Raw genomic sequence first — 12875 nt, forward strand, 5'->3', positions numbered from 1 at the left:
GGCCCTTGTTTAACCCCTGCCTCCATCTGCTGTGGTCGTCTGCTAGTTCTTCCCAGTTGTCCAGCTCGATGTCTACCTCTCTGAGGTCTCTCTTGCAGACATCTTTGTAGCACAACTGGGGGCGTCCGGGAGGTCTTTCGCCAGAGGTTAGCTCACCATACAGGATGTCTTTTGGAATCCTTCCATCATTCATCCTGTGGACATGGCCAAGCCAGCGGAGCTGACGCTGCCTGAGGAGGATGTGCATGGTTGGGATCCCAGCTTGCTCGAGGATGGTGGTGTTGGTCACTCTGTCCTTCCATGATATTCCAAGGATGCGCCTGAGGCAGCACAAGTGGAAGACGTTCAGCCTCTTTTCCTGGCAGGTAGACAGGGTCCAAGTCTCGCTGCCATAAAAGAGGGTGCTGAGCATGCAGGCTCTGTAGACTTGCATTTTGGTGTGAGTGTACAGTTTGTTGTTATTCCACAGTCTCTTGCTGAGTCTGGACAGAGTTGTGGCCACTTTTCCGATCCTCCTATTTAGCTCAGTGTCCAACGACAGGGTGTCAATGATGGTGGACCTGAGGTACACGAACTCATGGATGACCTCTAACGTATAGTTGTCAATGCTGATCGATGGGGATTCAGCAACATCCTGACCGTGTACGTTTGTCTTCTTTAGGCTGATGGTAAGCCCAAAGTCCTGGCATGCTTTGGAGAACTGATTCAGCTGGTCTTCTGTGTGAGACACTACAGCAGCATCGTCTGCGAACAGCATGTCTCTGATGAGGACTTCCCGCACCTTAGACTTAGCTTTCAGCCTTGCAAGGTCAGTTTCCCATCAGATCTGGTGTGCAGCAAGATGCCCTCTGTTGAAGATCCAAAGGCATGCTTCAGGAGGAGTGTGAAGAAGATCCCGAACAATGTCGGAGCAAGAACACATCGTGGTTGGACGCCACTCCTAATTCTGAAAACATCCGATAATGTGTTGTCATATTGGATGGTTCCTCTCATGTCTTCGTGGAACGACTGGATCATCTTGAGTAACTGTGGAGGACAGCCTATGTTGTGGAGCAGTTTGAATAGACCATCCCTGCTGACCAAGTCAAAGGCCTTGGTCAGGTCAATGAAGGCTATGTAGAGTGGCTTCCTCTGCTCCCTGCACTTCTCCTGCAGCTGCCTTAGAGAGAAGACCATGTCAACGGTAGACCTCTCTGCACAGAATACGCACTGCGATTTGGGGTACACCCTCTCAGCAATCTTCTGGAGTCTGCCAAGGATGATGCAAGTGAACAGTTTACCAGAGACGATTAGGAGGGAGATTCCACGGTAGTTGTTGCAGTCACTTCTGTCTCCTTTGTTCTTATACAACGTTACAATGTTAGCGTCGCACATATCCTGTGGAACCTCACCCTCTTTCCAGCACAGGCACAGTAGCGCATGTAGGGGTTCCAGGAGTGTGTCTGCGGCACATTTGATTACCTCTGGTGGTATACCATCCTGGCCAGGGGCCTTTCCTGCTGCAATGCTGTCGATGGCTCTCTTCAGTTCATCCACAGTCAGTTCTTGATCCAGTTGGTCCATTACTGGTAGGAGCTCGACAACATCAAGGGCTGTGTCAATCATAACATTCTCACATGAGTACAGCTTGGAGTAGTGCTCGACCCAGCGCTCCATCTGTTTGGCTTTGTCAGTGAAGACTTCACCAGATTTGGATTTCAGAGGTGCCATCTTGTTCTGGGTGGGTCCTAATGCCTTCTTCATACCCTCGTACATTCCTCTGAGATTACCAAAGTCAGCACAGGTCTGGATGCTGCTGCATAGCTGAGCCAGTGGTTGTTGGCACAGTGCCTGGCTGTCTGCTGTACTGTTCTTCTGGCCGCTCTAAGTGCTTGCTGGGTACTCTGGCTCAGTGAGCGTTTGTACTCTAGGAGTGCAGCGCGCTTCTTTTCAATGCCTGGAATCATCTCATCGGAGTTAGCTTCGAACCAGTCGTTCGTGTTTCTAGCTCTTCTTCCAAACACTGACAAGGCCGTGTTGTAAACTGTATCCCTCAGATGTTGCCATTTGGATGTCACATCGGCGCCCCCAGGGCTGCTGCGCAGATTTTTCTGGAGGGTCTCTCTGAACTTTTCAGCTTTCTCCGAGTTTGCCGTCTTTCTAGCATCAATGTGGGGCCTTCCAGCAGGTTTAGAGTGGTACAGCTTCTTGGGTCTCAGCTTGAGCTTGGAGCAAACTAGTGAGTGATCTGTATCACAGTCAGCACTATGATAGCTGCGTGTCAGAAAACGTTTTTGAGATTATTACGCCTAGTGATGACCACGTCTAGTTGATACCAGTGCTTCGAGCGTGGGTGTCTCCACGACACTCTGTGCTGTGGCTTCGTTTGGAAGAATTCACATTCCTATTCCAGGGGCTGCTGGCAATTTCACTCTAATCTCTTCCTTGCTAGGATCTCTGTGTGCCCTCCATTTTATGTTCTCCGCTTCATGCCCGAGGCTGTGTGCATCCCCATTATCCCACTTCCTCCTTGCCCCCAATCATCTTCCCCCATAGCAGGTCCTCCAATTTCCCTTCCCACACCACAAAATATATGTTCTGTGTACCTGAAAGAAACTCATGCAGCCTGTGCTGGGTTTTAAACTAAATTAGTATAATTTCCTGTTTTGGTCATTGTACAACAGAGACTGTCCATGGTGACTGTAGAGAACTCAGTGAGTGTAGTTGCTATGTGTTCAACACAACATCTGCCTGGCTTCTTGTCCCCTAGATGCTGGGCTATATTTTCAGAACAGAGGCTGTTACCACTTCAGCTGAAATGGAGTCCATTGTGTTGTCTTATTCTGTGACCAGACTCATCATCTATTGCACCTGTTCCAGCATTCCCTGCATTTTTGCCCCTCCATAGCAGAGTTTCTCTCTCTGTCCCTTTGCTTTCCCACCCCCAGCTGTTCTGTATGTCTCATGTCCCCTCCCTCATACTATTGTTCCCCTAGTCTCTCACCCCCCTACTCCATAACAGGTTCACCCTACCCCTTGCCCCCTTCCTTAATATCAGGGTTCTCAAATCTCTCCCTCCCTATGCCACCCTTGGCATTCCCTATCCAGAAATATCAAGGTCTTCAATTCTCACATCACATTAGAGTTGGTTTGTGCTCTCCCATATTTCCCTCTTGACCCTCCATTCCCTCCCCACATACTATTGGACAATCTAGGGAACTATAGACCAGTCAACCTTACCTCAGTACCCAGAAAATTAATGAAAGGAATCCTCAAGGATTGCATTTTTCAGCACTTAGAAGAAGAGAAAGTGATCAAGAGTAGTCAACATGGATTCACCAAGAGCAAGTCATGCCTGACCAATCTGATTAGCTTCTATGATGAGGTAACTGGCTCTGTGGACATGGAGAATTTAATGGAAATGCTATACCTTGACTTTAGCTAAGCTTTTGATACAGTTTTTCCACAATATACTTCCTATAAGTTAAGGAAACATGGATTAGATAAATGGACTATAAGGTAAATAGACTGCTGACTAGATGGTAGGATCCAATGAGTAGTGATCAGTGACTCAAGGTCTGGTTGGTGGTTGGTTTCAGGTGGAGTGCCCCAAGGATCAGTTCTGGGGCCAGTGTTGTCCAACATCTTTATTAATGACCTGGATGAGGGATGGATTGTACCCTCAGCATATTTTCAGATGACACTAAGTTAAGGGGACAGGTACATATGCTGGAGGGTAGGGATAGGGTTCAGAGTAACTGAGATGAATTGAAGGATTGGGCCAGAAGAAATGTGATATGTTTCAACAAGGACAAGTGCAGAGTTCTGCACGTGGGATGGAAGAATCCTGAACAGTGTTACTGGCTGGGAACCAACTGGCTAAGTAGCAGTACAGCAGAAAAGGACCTGGGGATTGCAAGTGGATGGATGAGAGGCTGGATGTGAGTCAACAGTGTGCCCTTGAAGCCAAGAAGGCTAATGACATATTGGGGTGCATTAGGAGATCAAGAGACGATATTATTCCCCTCTACTTAGCACTGGTGAGGCCACATCTGGAGTATTGCATCCAGTTTCGGGGCCCCCAATATAGAGAGAATGTAGGTGCATTGGAAAGTGTACAGCAGAGGGCAACAAATATGATAAGAGGGCTGAAGCACTACTTAACCAGTTGTCTCCAGCCTGTAACAATGCTTGAGATTCTTCCATCCCATGTGGAACACATGAGGGATTTGGGCATATTTACTTTGCAAAAGAGAAGACTGAGGGGCAATTTGATTGCAGACTTCAACTTCCTGAAGGGAGGCGCTAAAGAGGATGCAGAGAGGCTGTTCTCAGTAGTGACAGATGGCAGAACAAGGAGCAATGGTCTAAAGAGGGAGAGGTGAAGGTTGGATATTAGGAAAAACTATTTCACCAGGAAAGTGGTGAAGCACTGGAATGTGTTACCTAGAAATGTGGTGGAATGTCCATCCCTAGAGGTTTTTAAGTCCTGGCTTGAAAAAGTCCTGGCTGGTATGATTTAAATAGATCTGATCACTATAGAAACTCTGCTACCCACAATGACTGTAGCAAAAAGGAGAGAAACATTTTTCCACTGACCCAGCCACATCTGCACGAGGATTAGGTTGCCATATGCTCTGTGGTGTGGATTTTTCACCCCCGTCCCCACACACCTGAGAGTCAGAGCTTTGTCAACTTAAATTTGAGGTGTAGTTAGTCTTTAGCATGTACACATGTTAAACTATGAAAAGCGTAAAGGACTGATGTAGAGCTCTGTGTAGCCCAAAAACTTGTCTCTTTCACCAAAAGAAGCTGGTTCAGTAAAAGATATTACCTCACCCACCTTATCTCACTTATGGGCAGGATAAGTGGAAATGAGCAGGGTTCTTATGTGTGAAGGTATCAGTGAGTGCCATCAACTGGTTCTTTGATTGCTAGATAATGGCAGAAGTGCGAATGGATGTAGCTGGCTATTGTCTTCTATTTTCCTTCTTTCATTTTTCCAGTTTTGCCCATACCACTAGGGTTTTGACCACTTATGTCTAGAAACTTCCTTGGACTTTTTGAGTGGATAAGATCTAGCATTCAAAACTCACTGTACTGCAGATGAACAAAGAGTTGCCATTGGATTTATTGCAAGCCCTTTGCAAATTCAGCCTAGGATAAGAATGACCGTAGACTCCTTTCCAAATGATGACCAATACAAGCAGATTCATAATATTTGCAGTTCCATGAACCCTCCTCATTTGGCTTTTAAACATAAGTTGGGTTGCAATCATTTCATATGTGATGGAAAATAATAGTCTTGAGCTGTCTCCTGGAAGCCGTAAGTCATCATGAGAAAGGATGCATTTCAGGAAGGTATATCCCTACAGAAAGGGAATTGCACATTTGACAGTCCCATAGATCTACCACAACATAAAATGAATTTTCCTACAACTATAGAGAAAGTACTTGTCCCATGTACTCCTCACACTATTACCAGTTCTCTTTGAGCAGTGTAACACAATACAAAATTCCAGATTCTAAAAATGCCTCACAGACCAGGAACCACTGAAATATTTACACTGAGGAGAAAAAAAGAAGAAATAAATATGTTAATGACAGATTAAGCCTCAATTTCTGATTTCTGAAATTTGATCATCAAGACTCCAATCTTGGTTCATAATTCCAGAGACCTGTCCCATATTCCACAAATCTGCCCCTGGTTCAACACCTCAGGATGTCCTAAAATGGATAATCCATACAACTGTCAGCAATGGAGCCATAGCCTCTGGTTTCAGATTCCTGAGCCTTAGCCTGAAAGGTGGCCTAGAGTAGCCCTCATCTCAAGTGAAAGATATATTAACTATGAGAATTTAAATTTCAGCTTCAGAAAAGCATCTTCACACACTGAGACTGCAGTGCAATGATCTTTCTCCTCAACTTATGCACATAAGTATTTGTCTAAAGCTTCTGAAGATAGCAGCTTTGATCTTACTAAGATGAAGAGCTAGAGTGGCTTTTGTGCAGTGGCCAGAGAGGAAGACAGTTACTGGCATCTTCGCTTCCCAGTACAAGCATGTGGGACCACTGCACTTCCTCTGTTCCATATATCCACTAGGAAACCACCTCAACATGCAAAAGAACAGATGGAACCATGGTCTCACACCACTTTCCTGATTACCTCAGTGATGCTGATCCAGCATCCTAACAGATTAGGCTTCAATATACCTCATGCCATGAAAGTTCTGTCTACGCAAGATTTTGCACCACTCCTAATTCAAATTAGTAGCTACCTGTTCAGATATGTATATGGCATTTATTATTGTATATATATATTTTTTCTGTACAATAACCCTGAAAGTAGGGAAATGTTATGTTGATCTTACGTGCCTGAAACTCAAGCACAAATGGGACCAATTAAGTGACATGATCAAGATCACATGAAGAAATTTGTGACTGAGCCAGTAATTGTACTCTGGTCTCCAAAATCCCAATTCAGTGCTCTATCCTCTGTACTGTCCTTCCTTTTGCAAATTGCATGACTTCACTTCAATGGAGGATTATATCCCATGCAGATAAGGCAGAATTTCTTTATGTTTAACATATCTGCATCCTTCTGCATTTTTAATGACTATTAAGATTGTCAGCTGCTCCCAAAAGCTACAGTGATTCACACATTGTCCTGAAAATTATTGCTTCCTTTATTTCATCTTAAGAAAATCAATGTTATATTATACATTATTTTTAATAATCCAGTCCATGCCATCTGCCTTCTCTTCTTATAAGTGAAAAAAAAAGTGATTAAAAATAAACCATAGGGAGGTCAAAGGTTTCATGTTCTGACATAGACTCATTTTGATTAGGTGGCACACACCAATGGTGGCAGTCATTATCATAGTCTCTTTACTCTTAAAGGCTAATAATCAGTGTAATTAGCTGACCTATTGGAACCAGATAACATTCAACTGAGATAAGTGACAAGTGATAGTGGTGATTAAAATAGACCAAAACCAGACTCTCTGACACTGCCACTTACTTTAAAAAAGGCTTTCCCCGAAGCTTACCAAGAGTAGCTGTGAAAAAATTCAGTATCATTTGCTGTTGGAAGCTTTAGTTTGACATGCTCTGTGATCACGCTGAAGCCTCGGACGTCGGATGCATCAAAAATATCAGACAGGGATATGGGAAAAGAAATCTTGTTTGAAATTTTGAAATGGGATTTATCATTGATTAAAGACACCATTAAATGGATTTAGTTACAGTTTATTTGTTTAGATTAGTAGAATGGCAAACTGGAGTGGTACCTCTCGAGTTCTACAACTGTAGCCGGGAGTTATGTGAACAGTGTTTAGAGGTCAGCAAAAATGAGGCTGAAAGGCTCTTTGTTAATTGGCTATCTCTCCTTCCATTCTTACAACACCACTATGGTATAGTAGATGAGCATCCATCAGACATCTGAACTGTGACTGGACACCCATGCTTGCCCACTAGCCCATTCCCCAGGGGAAGTGGAGGGCCTGAAATGGTGAGCCCCTCCTTCATCGCATTGCAGGGTCCATGTACAGCAGGGCCCGCTATGCAGGGCACTCATGCCACCGCTCCTGTAACATCCCCAGCCCCCTGCCCAAGGGTGAGAGTCACTGTCCACAGGGGGTGGGACGCATGGCCCTTGGGGCTGGGCCAAGTGACTGATTATCTGTCTTGTTCTCTCCCCTTCCATCCTTACAGCTGCACCATCCGAGGGCTGGGAGAACCCCAGCACCATGCCAGGGCTGTCCAGCCCCATCCCCAGTCTTGAGCTATTTAATCCAGGTGCAGTGGCCACAGAGAAGGCTGGAACACACCCACCACCAGCGCCCAGCTGGGCCTGAAAACAGCAGGCATGGCGGCGCTCCCGGTATGACAAGGCCATCACCTACAAAGCCACCCTCCACCTCCTGAACCACCTGCAGCTGGACAAGACTTACCTGGCCTGGTGGTGGGAGGCCTGAGTCAAGCTGACGGGGATCCTGTGGTCCATCTGTAGGGCCCTCATGGGGCAGCCTGCCCAGCCTCCCATCCTCACCGGTCCCCCAGCTGCTACCCCAGCTGCTCCCCCAGCCACTGTCCCCCCTGCCTCTCCCACTGACCCTGCTGCCGTGTTCCCACCTGACCTCCCATCTGCTGCTTTATGGGGCCTCAGCCACTGGTTTCTGTGTGCAGTGGGCCCCACTGAGCCAGCTTCCTGTGCTCCCACAGTGTTTCTGTCCCCCACCAAGCCCAAGCCCACTGCCCTTGTCCCGTGACCCTACCATCCCATGCTCCCAGGCCTGTCCCAGCCCCACTGAGGACCCCATGCCTGTCGTGGAAGGGGATCCCACAGCCTTCATGTGTCTTGGCCCCTCATCCCCATCGAAGACTAAGGCCCTCCACCCTCTGTCCCCGGCCCTACTAATGTATATGGTTCCTTCTGTAAATAGTTCAGATTTTTTTTGTTGTTGTTAAACATTGGGTTTTTTTGACAACCTTCTTTTTTAATTTTTTCAGAACCCCCATGTCCCTCATTATTGGTGAGGTAGTGGGTGGGGTAGATAGATGGGAAGGGTCATGGTGGGGACAGGGTGGGTCAGTAGGCTGGAGGAGCCTGGGGAGTTGCCTGAGGGAGGGCCACCTGGACTCATGAGTAAAACCCTCCTGGAAGGCCTCCTGAATTCAGGGCTCATCATGGTGGTCAGGGCTGCAGGGGGCCAGTGCTACTTGGGGCCATCCTCAGCCAGCCTCCCCATGAGGAGGGTCCTGTTCCTGGCCTCTACAGGGTTGTGGAGGGCACAGCACACCCCCACCACCTGGGCAATGTTTAATGAGATTAATGTATTTCTTTCAATTTCCTCTTTCTGAGTCCACACTGGAGGGCAGAGGACACCAGGGAACAGGATGGTAATTGCTGGTTCGTGGCTGCAGCTGCATATCAGGGGGAGGAGGGAAGACTGGCAGGGACCTGGGTGATAGTTTCTGTCCATTTTGCATGCTGGACATGCCCCTTCTGCCCTTTAGCACATTAAAACAGTCCTATTCATATTCTTCCTATAGTGGTTGAGTAAGATTGGCGTGGATTCAGACTCCAGTAGCCTAAATCAACCAATCATTGCAGCAACAGGTCCAGAGGTCCTGTTTGACCTGCTCTATTCTCCTTTGTGCCTCCCAAAAGTACCTGGCACCCCTCAACCATCCCCACCACCTGTTGGTCCTTTGCTTTCAGTTGTTACAAATTGTCATACTTTTAATTTTCATGAAAACAGACGAATTTCCAGGAAACTAAACAAAAGCACAAACTAAAGGTTTTACCAATAGCCAATCTGAGTCCAATTACCTATTCCAGAGTGGGCATTCAATGGCCTTCACCCCTGGGGTAAAGATCATAAAGGTACCTACACACACCCACATACCCCCTCCCCCCCACACACACACATTGTTTTCTGGCCTGGCAGAAAAAAATAACTCTCCAAGCTGAAACAAATGGATTCAAATCCACAAATGGTTTTGAGACTACAGCTTTTGGTGAGTAATCAACTGATCTGAACAATTTCATCTAGTTCAGATGTAGGACTATGTATTTGTGGATATTATGTTTTATATTTGCCTACTAATTTTATAAAAATAAAGAGTAAACCATTTACATAGTATGAAAATTAAATGCATATGATGTACTGTAATAGATTTCTGTACATAGTAAAGTATGTGAAATGAGCCAAATACGTAAATATATGATACAGCCCTCAGCATGTTTTGGAGCATGATGGCAATTAAGAATGTTAAAACAGGAGGCAGTTTGTGTAGTGGATAGAGAAGAGGACCAGGACCCAGTGCTGGCTTTGATGATGGCTCACCCTCTGACTTGTTTACACAAACCGTTTAGGTTTCAATCCCACTAGTTGTCAAACGTTCTGCCTTTGATTAAAACCCATCAGCATTTAAGGGAATTCAGCACCTAGAACAGGAAAGCTCATGATCTCTATGGCTGTGTCTACACTTGCATTCCTCTTTCAAAAGAGGCATGCAAATGAGGGAAATTGAAAATGCAAATGAGGTGCAGATTTACATATCTGGTGTTTCATTTGTACATTCTCCTTTCGGAAGAGCTTCTTTCAAAAGAGAAAAAGCAATGTAGCTGGGGCTCTTTCCAAAGTAAACCACATCTTCAAAAGAACCCTTCTTCCTGTTTTGTTTCAGGAAGAAGTGTTCTTTCAAAGATGGAATTTATTTTCAAAAGAGCCGAATCTGTGCTGCTTTATGTCTTCCGAAAGAAGCTCTTCTGAAAGGACAACATGCAAACTAGAAGCCAGATGTGTATATCTGCGCCTCATTTACATTTTTAATTTCCCTCATTTGCATGCCTCTTTTGAAAGAGGAATGGAAGCACAGACACAGCTTATATGTCTCAGAACAGCTGTCGCTATGACTGAGGAAGGGTTAGGTGTTTGATTCCAAGCTCACACAGACATATTCATGCTAGGTTGCATTAAGCTAGTGTACTCAAAACAGTAATATAGCATAGGTGAACTGCTCTGAGTACAGAAGTTCCTGATCCTCACGGTTATGTAGCTGGGGAGGCTAGCACATACAACCACGACAACGCTCTTATTTTTAACATACTAGCTCAGATGAGAGCTAGTATAAATAAGGGTACAGGTACACTACCCTTTAAATAAACCCAGCCAGGGTCAATCTTCTAGGGTCCATTTAATGCGCCTAGTGGAGGCTCACAAAATCAAACTATTGGGATAGACAGTCGACACCAGTACTCATCAATCTTGTGTGGACTAAGGGAGGTCAAAAGGAAAGGTTCTCCAGTCAACCTCCCTCACTTAGGATGGACAGGTAAGTTGATCATAGTTAAGTCAATTTCTACTACGCAATTGCTGTAGCTGATTGACTTTAAAGTCTATTACAGACACGGCCAAAGTCTTCACAAGTTGTGAATATGTATTATATGCCAGTGTTGACATAGCGTTGGGATTTGGTAGGGGTTTCAGCTCGCGTTGCACATACCTAAGGTGAAAAGGTTTTATGTTTTTGGTTTTTTAAGAGAAAGATGTAGTAGCATTTCCTAAAGATGGCCAGAAACTGAATTATCTTATTCAGAAAGTTAGGTCCAGAACTGGATCCGTTTGATGGAGAATACTTTGTCCCCAGCAGCTCTGATATGTTTCAAACTGCGCATTGTGATATGCATTGTTAGTTTTGTAATGGGTCTGATACAATTGCTCATTTCAAATGTTGTAAGCTAACTATGTTGAAGTGGTTAAAAAAATTCATGGAAAAATATAGTAGAAAATAGCAGAATTACAAATTAAACTATAATTATTAACTACATATGTAATATTAATATATGCCCATTATTGCTGAAGGAATCCAGCATTATAAAACTTGGGCAATACAGCACAGGACAAAGAGATAAAGACAGAAAATCAGAGTTAACTCTAAATAACTTAACTTTTTAAGGCAAACGTTGACATGCATTTTTAATGCAGGTGTTTGTGATTACTTTCCCAGGAACAGTAATACTTAAAAAAAGTGACTGGCACTAAGTCCAAATGTGCTTTGTCATCATACTTACCACTCTTCTTCCCTGTTTTACCATTTTAGGAAAAGGCATCCTATTCAATAGTGTTTTTCTTCTTACCCAATGCTCTGGTTATGCTGACTGTTTCTGAAAGAATAGCTAGAGGGCCCTTAATTCCACAATAAATGAAGCAGCTTATTTTCCCACACAGTGTCTTATGTAATAGAAGGAGGGTAGAAAGCACTTTTTTTTCTCTCTTTGGCCAGGTTTTTGTATCATTGCACTAAATCTGTTTTTGCTTTTTTAATACCTGTTCCACTTTTGCTAACTTTGAGCATTGACAGCTATAAAGCTCCATTCTAGCCTCTTAATGTAGTCAATCATTTAAAATAAAGAATGCTGTTGAATCTTCCCCACACAAGGCTGCTCTTAGCTTTATCATATTTGAACTTTCAAAAAAGAGGACGCCCGAAAGTGAGTGTATCTCTATCAGTATCTACCTACTCATGTTGTACAAATTCTATCTGTAACACACTAACACAATGTGAGTCGGTAGATACTGACACAAATATTTCCCTCTCGGGAGTATCCTCTTTTTTGGAAGTTTGTACAAGGTAATCCTAACTTACCTTTTCTAACAATGTAAGTCATAGTCCAATACCTGGGACCAAACAACTGAAATACTAGAACCAAATACATTTCAGCACATGGTTCTTCAGGGTCATAGATAGGAAATGGAGAACTACATTTAGATGAAAAAGCGAAAGGTTTTGCCTCAAGCTAACTCTAGGGCATTTAGAGAATGTTATAATTCTATCAGAACCATCTTAGTGAAATTTATATTGTACAATCAACTGCTCATAAAGTAGCTGTAGATATTAAAACATTTCATAAATGCTTTCTAAATGCTTATTCTTAATTGGAATTAGATTAGCTTGAAGGCATAAAAGTGTGTCTAATGTATTTTTCTTCTTTCAGTTTAATAAATAATTACAGAAAACATTTAATGAAAATGTTCATAATATTGGCATTTCAGAAATCATTGCTTAGCTTTTAGATCTGTCTTGTAGTAAAATAAATCATGTTACAGTAATGGAATTATGGTGGTTTTAAGCCAGGAGAGGATTTTGCTTTTAATTCCCCAACTCACAACAGTTTAAAACTGAAAATTAAATATATCAGTTCCATTTAGGACTCTATTCTGAATGCACAGCTTCTGTGTGGCAAAATAGGCTGTGTTGCCAACAAAATATAGAATCAGGGACCTCAGAAATAGATATAAAATAGTGTTTTAAGTGGTACATACAGCTTCTCTAAATATTGCCTTAAATATATACATTTCAATTTTAAAACACTATTCTCCCTTTAA

At 43.8% G+C, this 12875-nt stretch overlaps 1 long non-coding RNA gene across 4 annotated transcripts in view; it reads left to right on the forward strand.

Annotated features, from left to right (window-relative positions):
• The window catches only part of LOC142011057 (uncharacterized), a 146331-nt gene that overhangs the window by 64861 nt on the left and 68595 nt on the right, over nt 1–12875 (forward strand). For 3 of the 4 annotated variants that reach the window (XR_012644953.1, XR_012644955.1, XR_012644949.1), the window contains exon 4: nt 7693–8468. This is a non-coding gene — a long non-coding RNA (uncharacterized LOC142011057). Of the gene's footprint in view, nt 1–7692; nt 9502–12875 lie in introns of those variants that run through there. The other variant, XR_012644951.1, reaches the window with a different exon arrangement.

Source organism: Carettochelys insculpta, chromosome 1 (assembly GCF_033958435.1).
Source record: "Carettochelys insculpta isolate YL-2023 chromosome 1, ASM3395843v1, whole genome shotgun sequence".
Taxonomy (NCBI): Eukaryota; Metazoa; Chordata; order Testudines; family Carettochelyidae; genus Carettochelys; species Carettochelys insculpta.